Below are 12,738 nucleotides of genomic sequence, written 5' to 3'. Positions count from 1 at the left end.
AACTTTGGGGTCCAGATCCGGTTCAAGAAATAGTAAACTCCATCTCCTCTAATCTCCAATTTCTTTTCCATTCCCTTAATGCTTCATCTTACATGTTCTCTAGTTTTAAGGCTCCCAGATGAGCCTCTTTGATTTGAGTGGATAAATGAGAATGGATGGTTATAGTCAGTGCCTTCACTTTGCAACCAGAGTACTCTTTACATCTGAGGGCATCTGCTACAACATTGGCCTTTCCTAGATGATAGAGTATCTCACACTCATCATCATCGAGTAGCTCCACCCATTGTCGTTGTCTCATGTTCAATTCCTTCTGATCGAATATGTGTTGCAGACTCTTATGGTTGGTGAAGACAGTGCACTTGGTTCCATAGAGATAATGTCTCCATATTTTTAATGCGAAGACCACTGCTCCCAACTGCAGGTCGTGAGTTATATAATTGACTTCATGTGCTTTCAGCTGTCTCGAGGCATAGGTAATAACATTTCCTCGTTGCATGAGCACACAACCTAGTCCCTGGTTGGATGCATCACAGTAGACAACAAAGTCCTCCATCCCTTCTGGTAGAGACAAATTAGGTGTGTTGCATAAGGCCCGCTTCAATTTTGAAATGTAGTGTCTTGATTTTCTCCCCAACTAAAGGATACACCTTTCTGAGTCAGGGTGGTTAAAGGTTTAGCAATCCTAGAGAAATTTTGGATAAACCTGTGATAGTAGCCAGCGATACCCAAGAATTAACGGATTTCTATGGGTGTCTTCGGTGTTGACCAATTCTCAATCGCCTTGATTTTGGAAGGGTCCACGTGTATACCTTCCTTGCTAACCATGTGACCAAGGAAAGTTACTTTTCTGATCCAAAATTTTCACTTTGAAAACTTTGCATAAATTTTCTCCGCCCTTAGTGTTTCTAACACTATCCCTAAGTGTTGTGTATGATCTTCCTCACTCCGAGAGTAGACAAGTATATCATCAATGAACACTATTACAAACTTGTCTAGGAAAGGGCGGCACTCCCGATTCATCAGATCCATGAATATCGGCGGTGCGTTGGTTAGACCCAAGGGCATCACTACAAACTCATAGTGACCATATCGAGTCCGAAATGTTCTCTTAGAAACATCACCCTCATGGACCCGTAGTTAATGGTACCCTGATCTTAGGTCTATCTTTGATAAGTAATTGGCTCTTTGCAGTTGATTAAAGAGGTCGTCGATTTGGGGAAAAGGATAACGATTCTTGATGGTGAGCTTGTTTAGTTCACGATAATCTATATACATCCAAAAGTATGTATCCTTCTTTTTTACAAATAAGACCAGGGCTCCCCAGGGTGAGGAACTCGGTCTCATGAATCCCTTGTTGAAAAATCTCATTAAGTTGGCTGGATAACTCTTGCATTTCTACCAGCGCTAGACAGTATGGGGATTTAGCTACAAGGGTGGCTCCGAGGATTAACTCGATTCAGAAATCGACTTGGCACTCAGGAGGGATTCTGGGAAGCACTTTGTGAAAGACATTAGGAAAGTTGCAGACTTCAGGGATGCTCTCAGGTCTTTAACTTCCTGCTTCTCATTAATGACATGGGCTAGGAATGCATGTCACTCCTTTCACATATATTTCTAGGCTTTGATGCATGAAAGATACGGAGGTTTGAGCTCAGTTTATCACCATAAATATTGAGGGCTTTTCCAGATGGAAGATTGAGGCGAATGACTTTTTCATTACAAAGGATATCAGCAGGATTGGAGCTCAACCCATCCATGTCGATAATGACATCGAAGCTTTTTATGGAAACTATCATATTGTCGATTGGAAAGAAATGCTCGTTTATGGTAAGGGTGCATCCGATGAATACGTCGTTAGTGCTCTCTTTCTTTCTAGTCACCATCTCAACGGTGAATGTTTCAGTTAAAGGCTGGAATTTATGCTTGAGTAGGTGCTTGAATGCATGACTAACAAAACTTCTCTCCGCACCATAATCGAAAAGAATGCATGCATAAGAGTTTTCAAGGAGGAACGTACCAGTAACAATGGTGGGATTAGCATCTACCTCCTCCTGCCCCATATCCAGCACCCTCCCTTTGTTGCCAGATGTTGTTTCCTTAGGACAAATCCGCTTGAAATGACCGATCTCCTCACAACCATAAAAGGTTTGACCAACGCCTGCTCCAGGAGCCTGATTGGTTGGTTGGGTTGGTGTCTTATAAAATCGAGTTGTGTGCCCCTTCTTGCCACAATGGTTGCATTGCAAATCTTGGCAAGTTCCGTGATCATAAAAGTTGCACTTGTCGCACCTTGGAAGAGTACCAACATATCTACTGGCAGGTGCTTGAGCTGCAGGAATAGTGGCAGGAGTGGTAGCAACATGAACTGTCACTACTTGTTTTTTCTTGGAGGTCTCCTACAAAGACTGGCCCATACGTTTATTCCAAAACTTTTCCTTCCCACCACTCGCCTTCTATGGTTTGGGAATAGCTGCCACTACATCAAGATCAACCCCGTGATCTATGAGAGTTTGCAATAAACACTTGGTGTTGTCAAATGTGACATGTTTAGTAGCCAAAACATTTCCTTGAGTTGGGGGAGTAAACCCCAAAATGTACTTTTCTATTTTCTTGCTTTCTGGGGTGACCATTCCCGGACAAAGAAGAGCCAGATCGCAGAATCTAGCTATATAGGTGGCAATGTCGGAACCCTTCAACTTCAGGTTCCAAAGCTCATGCTCCAAATTCTGCATTTCGCCTCTTGGGTAGTACTCAGCAAGCATAAGTTCTTTTAAAATTCTCCCAACCCATGGCATTTGCTACCAGTAGAGTTAGAGATTTGACTCAGGTATTCCACCAAGTTAGGGCTCTATTGGTGAAGGTGCAGGCAGCAAACATCACATGGCTTGCCTCGGGGCACGTATAGATCTCGAAAATTGATTTGGCCTTTATAGGAACACTCCTTTTATTTGCGTCAGATCTGTCGGGGGATTATTGTTCTTTTTGTTGGGTCTCTTCTTCGGAGGGATCTTATTCTAAAAGAATCAAGAAGAAGAGGATGGTAAGCCCCCTAGAATCAAGTGATATGAAAGAAGACATATCTCAACCTGATAGTCAAAGTGTTCTACTAAGTGATATACAAAGAAAGGCTACCAATATAACTAAACTATCGCTAGAAAAAGAATAAGTAGCAACACTTGGAATGAATCTCTACACTAATGAAAACCTGTCATTGAGTCAATGAATATGTTTGTATGCTCTTAAGAAAATCCAATATTTTCTTAGTATTGAAAAGTAGTCTTAAACTCTAAGACCAGAGTGTATGTTTATTACCGAATTCTATAATTGTAAATGAAAGTCCCTGGATACCATCAGTAATGTAAAGTAATGTATTATATAAAAACTCTGGCTAACAACAGTAATGTATAGTATGTTCTTTTATGAAAACCATGGCAACCACCAATTTGTAGAGTATGTCCTTGTAAGAAAACCCTAGTGACCACCAGTATGTTTAGTAGTTTTATTAATTAAAATAAAACCATGTGTTTAAATCCCTGGAATCCTACAGTGTAATGTACAATATATCCTTGTAAGAAAATCCTGGTTACCACCAATATGTATAATAGTTTTATTACTTAAAATAAAACCATGTGTTTAAATCCCTGGAATCCTCCAGTGTAATGTATAGTATGTCCTTGAAAGAAAACCCTTGTTACCACTAGTATGTATAGTAGTTTTATTACTTAAAATAAAACCATGTGTTTAAATCCCAGGAATCCTCCAGTGTGATATATAGTAGTTCTATTAATTAAAATAAAACTAATAAAGAATGAAATCCCTTAAACAAATGGTTAGTTTATATTTATTCTGAGTCATATAACCATGTTTGATATGGCCTAGAGACCTTTACGACGTTCTTCAAGTGTCGGATATATGACATTTGTCAGCCCAGTCATGCCTGCCTAACTGTAGCTAGCAGTTCAGGTGTGGGATTGTCAGTACCGAATAGATCTATTCACAAATCCCACGCTCTTCCTCCAGGAGACTCTGGTTATACTATGATAGGATTTAGTTCTGTACACCAAAGGGTACAGTTGCGAAGTAGAGCCTCACAATTCTGTATAATCTAGTTTGCGTACAATTCTGTATTGATCTGCTGTATTTACCCGTGTGTACTTTATAGAGTAATAATCATACTTAAATAATTATGTAATAAAGTATCCTTGTTACCTGAGAATATCATAAACTAGTTCTGTCCTAGTTTATATGTTTAACAATGTATAAACTTTAAATTTGTAATGTTGTATTTTAAAACCCCAAGCTATATCTATTATATTTTGCATGAATATTATGTATTTGGCTCATGAATTGATTTGAAAACTATGCAATTTACCAATAAATCGAAATAGTCCCTTATGTTCAGTGGAATACAAAAGGGATAAAATATCTAAGTATTCTATGAAAAGTGGAAACCGTATAACTATATTCATTACATTAGTTTTAAGTTCTTAGAAATACTTTTGTACAAATTCACAAATTTATTTGTTTTTGGCTTGTATTCTCCCCCTGAAAACATTAAAATCATAAAAGTATAGGGTATGAAATGTCAGACAATGAAACTGGAAATGAAGACCCTCGGATTGATGCACGATGCACTTAACAGAATCCTAATAACAATTAAATACATATGTGTATTTTATTAGGTAAAGCATTATTAATAATGTTGGAAAAACACTTCCTTTTGGTTTAGGAATGTTACCGAGACTTGATTGAATCGGGGAAAACAGGTTTTCAGTCAAGTTCACCACTTAGGGAGGCTTTGCGGCCAAAAAGGGGATTACGACCATGAACTTTTTCAGCTGTGAACTACCCCTCGAAGGGTTTACGGCCGTGAACGGTGTTCTTGAAGGAAATATGATTTTTTGAAGGGTTCACGGCCGTGAACAGTTTGTGGCCCTTGAAGGTTTGAAGACTTGAAAGATTCTCGCCTGTGAACTCAAGAACAACGATGCTTGATCCGACGAAAAACATGTTTTAGATGCTCCACAATCACGCCCAAATGTGATTCTTGATGATTATTGGAAGAAAAGATGGTATTTTGGTGTTGGCGGTCGAGAGGTTAGAGAGAGAATGGGGAAGTTTTGGCTAGAAAAGTGTAAATGAGGGTCATAATCACGTATATATAGTGGGAGGGGGGATCATGGTTAGTGGTGGGGTCCACCAGCCATGAACTAGTTTACGGTCGTGAACGAGTTTACGGTTATGATTAGCTTCACAACCGTGATCGGGTTCACAGCCGTGAACACTAGTCAGATCTGAAACTGTTGATTTTTGAAGGAAACTCGGGTTTTTTGCACGATTTTTGGTTCCGAATCGTATATAAATTTAATTATATAAAGCTTAAATGATTTTCCAAACCATAGAAATTTAACGAAACAAATAAAAAATGTGAAATTTATTTAACGGAAAACGGCTAACTTTAACGGAAATATTCGGGTTGTCACAATATTTTAGTATATGTTTAACATTTTAATTATAATAATAAGTGTCTTTTAAAAGTTTTCTTTCATTTATTAATAATAATAAGTGGTTTTAAAATTAATCAACAATAATCATAAATAATAAAATCAAATTATAAAATCATGGATATATCATAGTATCCATGCTAAGTCTTTTTTAAAATACAAATTGTCTATCTTATCAGTTTATTATTTAGTGTATGTTTCACAATTTAATAGTAATATTAAGTGTTTCATAAAACTCTTCTTTAACTTAATAATAATAATATTAAGTAGCTTAAAACTAAAGAACAATAATTGTAAATGATAATAACATCAATTTATAAATTACATAACATTAGTAATAAATAAATTGTATTTTAAATGAACATCATTATTGAAATTAAAAAATAATCGCATAAATAAAAATTTAAATTAATCAATCATAACAATTGTTAAAAATAATTTTAAATAAATAATTATACTTAATTTTATTAATGAGGACGATGGGTTGATGTTAATGAATAATATTGTCCAAAATCATATGTAAAAGTTAATGTCAATAACATAACCATTTTAAACATATATTTTCAATATTTTAACAATATATTTTTAACATACTCTGCGCAAAGCGTGGGAATTCGTCTAGTATACCTTTAAATGAACCACATTCATTTGAAAGTGCCATGATTTTTCAATTTGTTTATAATATTTATTATAAGTACATTAATAAGGTTAAATAAATATTAAACCTAAAGTGTAATCATATATAAATTACATAACGTTAGTAATAAATAAATTGTATTTTAAATGAACATCATTATTGAAATTAGAAAATAATCGCATAAATAAAAAGTTAAATTAATTAATCATAACAATTGTTAAAAATAATTTTAAATAAATAATTATACTTAATTTTATTAATGAGGAATGTGGGTTGATGTTAATGAATAATATTGTCCAAAATCATATGTGAACATTAATGTCAATAACATAACTATTTTAAACATATATTTTCAATATTTTAACAATATATTTCTAACATACTCTACGCAAAGCGCGGGAATTCGTCTAGTATACTTTTAAATGAACCACATTCATTTGAAAGTGCCATGACTTTTCAATTTGTTTATAATATTTATTATAAGTACGTTAATAAGGTTAAATAAATATTAAACCTAAAGTGTAATCATATATAAATTACATAACGTTAGTAATAAATAAATTGTATTTGAAAGACCCTGTATAGTGGTTTGGTCTAGGTATAGCAGTTAATAGTAGTAGGGGTGTGATTGTAATTGTTTTGTTTGTAGTTTACGGTCAGACTGAGTTTACGGCCGTAAACTCTTTACGGCCGTAAACTCTGTACGGTCGTGATCATTTGTCTAGCCTATAAATTGGGCTTGTGTTAGTCATTATTGGTTGTTGATTTTTCGTATTCTTCCGAGTTGTATCAGACGTTTTATAGCATTAAAACGTATGCAAGCTTGGTATTTCGTTATATACTTGCTTATTATTTCGTGTTTGCATCTGTGATTATCTTTGATCATTGGTAGATCTGTTTTCGGGACTTTACAATTGGTATCAGAGCTATACCAGTGTCAAAGGCGTTTCACAGCAGTATAGAGGGATTTATTCCATTCGAAATCAAAGGTTCTCGAAGTTTGCGGCCTGAGTTTACGGCCGTAAACTCTTCTTCACGGCCACAAGTGCATTCCTCGAAAACGATTGTCATACACATCATTCAAGCTTTCGTGATCACATATTGATTCTGGCATTTAATTGAGTCATTTTTAATATAAAAATTGAATTTTTTAATTAACTTTCGTTGACCGTAAACTCAAGCATTCACGAAAAATCAATTTTCTGTTAAACGATAATTACACCATTATTTTTTCGAGTTTAAATCAAAAGGTATAATTGGACCATAAACTCGAGTTTACGGCCTAAGGTTTACGGCCTACGAGTTTACGGCCTAGGGTTTACGGCTAAATCAGTTAATTTAAAATAGTTGAAATTACTTCTTCAATTTAAAATCAAAATATTTTTAAATATAAATCTTGACCGTAAACTCCAGTTTACGGTGTAAAAACAGTTTACGGTCGTAAAGATAGTTTACGGCCTTGTGTTTAAGGCCATGAAATTTCACAGTAAAATAAATTTACAGCCTTAAAATTTACTACTAAAAATTTTAAATGGATAATCAATACCAAGAGCTTGATGCTGTGATGGGTACAACCACGCGCATTCCAAGACTTATGTCCGCTGATGGTTTCCCCGAGTGGAAATATAGAATTGAAAAGTATATAAAGATGAAGGACTTTAAGGTTTGGAAATGTTTTTTAAAGGATCCAGTCAGAATCACCACTGTAATTGGGGGCAATGTGGTCGACAAGAAAATCGAAAACTACACTGATGAAGACTTTGAGAGTATAGAAGAACAAGAAAAGGCATTAGCCATTTTGACTATGGCCTTATCGCCAGACATTGCTCAAGGATTCAGAGAGTATACTTCTGCTAAAGCACTGTGGGAAGCTCTCATTGAAGTATATGAGGGAAATGAAGACATGCGAGAAAGTCGCCAAGATATGCTGAGACAATGCTTCAACATGTTTAATTATGTTCCCGGAGAGACTCTCAAAGCTCAGCTGCAGCGATTTACAACTCTCAACACAGAGATGACTGTGGCAGGGATATTCTATACAAAGTCAGAAATCAATAAGAAGCTACTAAATGCACTCCCAAAATCCTGGGACATGAACGTAGCAGTGATTAAGAAGACTAAGGATCTCAATCGCCTTTCCCTAGCTGAAGTGATGGCTGTCATCAAAGCGTGTGATATTGATGACAAGCAGCAAGAGATCAATCATGTGAACTCCTACTCAGCTGCCAATCTTGGGATTTCGACTAATAATGCTCTCTCTTCTTTCTCTTATACTTCTGCAGGTTCATCTGCCCTTTGCCCACAAGTCCAACCTCTCATGTCTACTCAAACTGTTCCATCCTCAAATATGGCTTCCTCATCAAAGGGGAAGGAGGGTGATGAAAACCTCGTCTTTGCTGCAGGGCTTGTAAATTGCTACAATGCTCTTGTAGCTGGAGAACTTCCACCTCAATTGTCATTTGCAGATCTTGATCAAATCCATCCTGAGGACGTTAAGGAAATGGACATCACATGGCAAATTGCCATGGCTGTATTTAGGGCAAAACAGTTTGCCAAAAAGACAGGGAAAAACAATTGGGGCATGAGCACTGACAAGAAGGTTGGATTCAACAAAGGAAAGCTTCGATGTTTCAATTGCCACGAACCAGGGCATTTTGCTCGTGACTGCCCACACCCTGATAGAAGGGTCAATAATGACAGAATGATGGTTGCAGTTGGGAACAACCGAAGCAGTGGTCAAGCAAACAATGAAAAGGCTATGGTTGCACAATCATTTGACTGGGATGATCAAATACAAGCTCTAAATTTGTCTGGACCAAACAATGCTAATCTAGCACAAGTGAAGGATGACGCTCAAGCAGGGACTGCAGAAGCAGAAGACAATATGATGAAGCTGCAATTTGGCTTGATGGTATCTTCTTCACATGAACCAAATTCGTCCAAGGTAAGTCCTCTATCGTGCTCTAAAGCTTGTGCAGATTATGTGAAAACTTTACATTATAAAATTGAGACATTAGGAAATGAAGTAGAAAATCATATGATTCTTCGTGAACTCGATGACAAATTAATAAGAGACGTAGAAGATCTTAGATATGAAGGGTACCGACTTCGAAAGGGACAAAAACCACTTAAAGCTCAACTAGAATAAAAAATTAAAGACTTTAGGAAACTTTAGGAAGACTACACCAATAAATGTGAAAACTTTGATTATATGGTCAAACAAAACGCTGAACTGGTTGCTGAAGTTGAATCCTTGAAAGGAAAATTTGAGACCGCCAAACTTGATGTTAGAAAATATGATCTCTCAAGTGAGGTGGTTGAAAAAGACCAAAGTATGTTGTTTAAAAGGAATCAGTCAAAAGGTCTAGGGTATAATCATGTACCCCCTCCTTTCAATCATTCATACATGTCCAAGCCCATGTCCAAAGAAGAGATTGCCGATGAATCATTCATGATTTATGGCAAGCCCTCCGGTTTTATTTCGGGAGGATTTATTAATGTTGAAAGTACTAATATTTCTACTTCTCCTGCAGATCAATCCTTGAATCAGTCAAAGCACAAAGTTGAAGGATGTGTTTCTGAAAATAAAATCGAGTTCAAACCTGAAGATTTCATTTTAAATAAAGACAATTCTATGTTAAATGTTTTAAGTAACAATATCTCTTGTGATGTTTTTAATTGTTCTGATACATTAGTTGCTACCTCTAATACAGTTTTGAATGTTTTTAATATTTCGGATAAATCTGTGAACAGTTTGGTTGACAATTTGAATGTTTGTGATAAAAATGTTGAGATACCACTAGTTCCACAACCCTCAATAAATATAGCACCCTCGCTTGCCACACAACCTAATAACAATGCATGTTTCTGTGAGACAAGCAAGGGTGTTTGTAGGGAAAACAAATCTGATACAGGCAGCAGAAGTTCTAACAATAACAATCAGATCTGTTTTAATTGTGGAACTAAGGGCCATATTGCTAGAAATTGTCTTAATCGAATGTTTATGAGTCATAATCTTCCAAGAGGAGAGAAAGAGTTCAGAGGAAGATCTTTAAATAGAAATTCCTCTAGAAATCGCTCTAGAAATAATGATTGGGTAGATAAAAGAAATAAAAAGGGAGATATTTTTCACAGACATAAAAGGCTTTTTAATCACTTTGTCCTGAACAGTCTGCCAAAGAAGAGCATAGTCTCACCTAGGTCCAGCTCATCCCAAAGCAATAGTGAATCTTCAACCAATTCTGGTAGAAGTAACACATGCTTCAAGCAGATTGTTAGACATAAAATGACAAAGTTGACTAAATTTTTCAAAAAAACCTAATTATAAATGGAAGCCCAAATCTACTCCCAATGCATCATCTGTATCCTCAGAGAAGTTCATGTGCAATAAATCTGAAAAGGCATCGGGATCACCCAGGAAGATCATGACCTAGGTGCCCAAATCTAATTAAACCCGCACCTTTTGCAGGGGCAGTTGCGGGGAAATGTCGTCAGACCATGGTTCGTCGACAGCGGCTGTTCCCGGTACATGACAGGAGACATCACCCAATTGAACAACATTCAATCATTTAATGGGGGATATGTCTCTTTTGCGGGTGGAGATGGAGGAAAAATTACAAAAAAGGGCACGGTGTCGAATGGAGTTCTGAGTTTTGAAAATGTGAATTTCGCTCCAGAGCTAAAACACAGCTTGCTAAGTGTCTCGCAGATCTGTGATAAGGGCTATTCTACGCATTTCACTGACAAGGAATGCATGATCTTAAAGCCAGGCTTTGTCATCCCTGAAGAATGGATTCTCGTAAAGTCGAAAAGGGATGGAAATGCTTATATTATCGATATGAATAGCAATCTCCCAGAGCAAGTTACTTGCTTGTTCTCAAAGATCTCTGAGCAAACTGCAATGTTGTGGCACCGAAGATTAGGTCACGCTAACACCAAAAATCTCAATCGTCTTGCAAAGAATGAGATGGTCCGTGGATTACCTGTCAAAGACTTTATCACGTTTGAGAAATGTGTGTCATGTGCTCAAGGAAAGCATCATCGAAAGCCACATTTGCCAAAGCAAGTTAACTCAATAAGTCAGGTTCTACAACTTCTTCACATGGATTTATTTGGTCCAGTGAATGTGCTAAGTATTAATAGAAGTTCTTACTGTTTAGTTGTGATTGATGATTTCTCTCGCTTTACGTGGGTTTTCTTTCTATCCAACAAAGTCGGCGTCACTGAATTGATCAAGAGTTTCATCATACTTGTTGAGAATCAGACCAATCAAAAGGTGAAGGCACTTCGTACTGATAATGGAACAGAATTCAAGAATTCTGTTCTCAATCACTTTTGCTCTGAGAAGGGGATCCTGCATTAATTTAGTTCAGCTCACACACCTCAACAAAATGGTGTTGCTGAGAGGCGAAACAGAACACTTAAAGATGCTGCAAGGACGATGTTGTATGACTCCAAACTTCCTTATCTCTTTTGGGCAAAGGCAATAAACACTGCATGTTATGTTCAGAATCGAGTGCTCATCAACAAAGCTCAAATGAAAACTCCATATGAAATTTACTATGGTCACAAACCGTCAGTCAGTCACTTTCGAGTATTTGGTTATCCTTGCACCCTTCTTCACTTAGATGCCAATCCGAAGTTCAATGCCAAAGCTGATGATTGCTATTTTGTTGGGTATGCTACACGTATTGCTTATAGAGTCTACAACAAGAAAACCAAATAGATTGTGGAATCCTATGACGTACGTTGGTTGGAAGAGAATGAGACAGACGCAAGAGTGGGTCCAGACTAGTTGTTTGATTACACAACACTCTTCAAATCCTTAAACGTGTATTTAAATGATGTATCCAGAACTGATTCGCATTGGAAGAGTATCTCTGAAGATGAAGATGAAGAAGTTGTATAACAGCCTGTATCTCACTCTTCTAACTCATCAAAAGGGAAGTCTAAAGCTTCAATTGAGGGGGAGCCTTCTGCTTCAACTGAGGGGGAGCCTTTTGCTTCAACTGAGGGGGAGCCTTCTGCTTCATCTGAGGGAAAACCTTTCGCTGAAATTGAAGGGGAGTCTTCTGCTACGTCTCAAGGAAAGTTGTTCCTGGAACATGACAGTCCTCTCTCAGACCACACTGATTCCTCTGATGCTGAATCGAGACCTCTCTTATCATTCGAGAAAGAGTTTGTTCCAAATGATGGTTCCGCTGTCTCTTCAACCCTGATGGAATTACTCTTTCCTGACCTTATTGCAGATGAGTATGTTGTAGAATCATCTGGTTCTACTCAACATGCAAATGAAGGAGGTCTTAACATTCACACTCTACCTGTCTCTATCAATGACATCAGCCAAGAAATACCTCTAGGGTTCAACGGGATCATCCGATCGAGAACGTTATCGGCCAGCTAGATAGTGGTGTTAAAACTCGAAGTCAAAGTGGAGACGTGAATACATGCCTGTATTCTTGTTTTATCTCACAAATTGAACCCATGAATGTAGAAATGGCTCTAAATGAACCTAGCTGGGTGGATGCGATGCATGAAGAATTGCATCAATTTGAAAAACTAGGTGTTTGGAAGTTAGTTGAGTTACCAAAAGGCAAA

The sequence above is a fragment of the Lactuca saligna genome, chromosome 9 (assembly GCF_052625555.1).
Source record: "Lactuca saligna cultivar CGN05327 chromosome 9, ASM5262555v1, whole genome shotgun sequence".
Classification (NCBI taxonomy): Eukaryota; Viridiplantae; Streptophyta; class Magnoliopsida; order Asterales; family Asteraceae; genus Lactuca; species Lactuca saligna.
The sequence above is the reverse complement of the archived record's forward strand: the minus strand, read 5'-3'. Positions refer to the sequence as shown.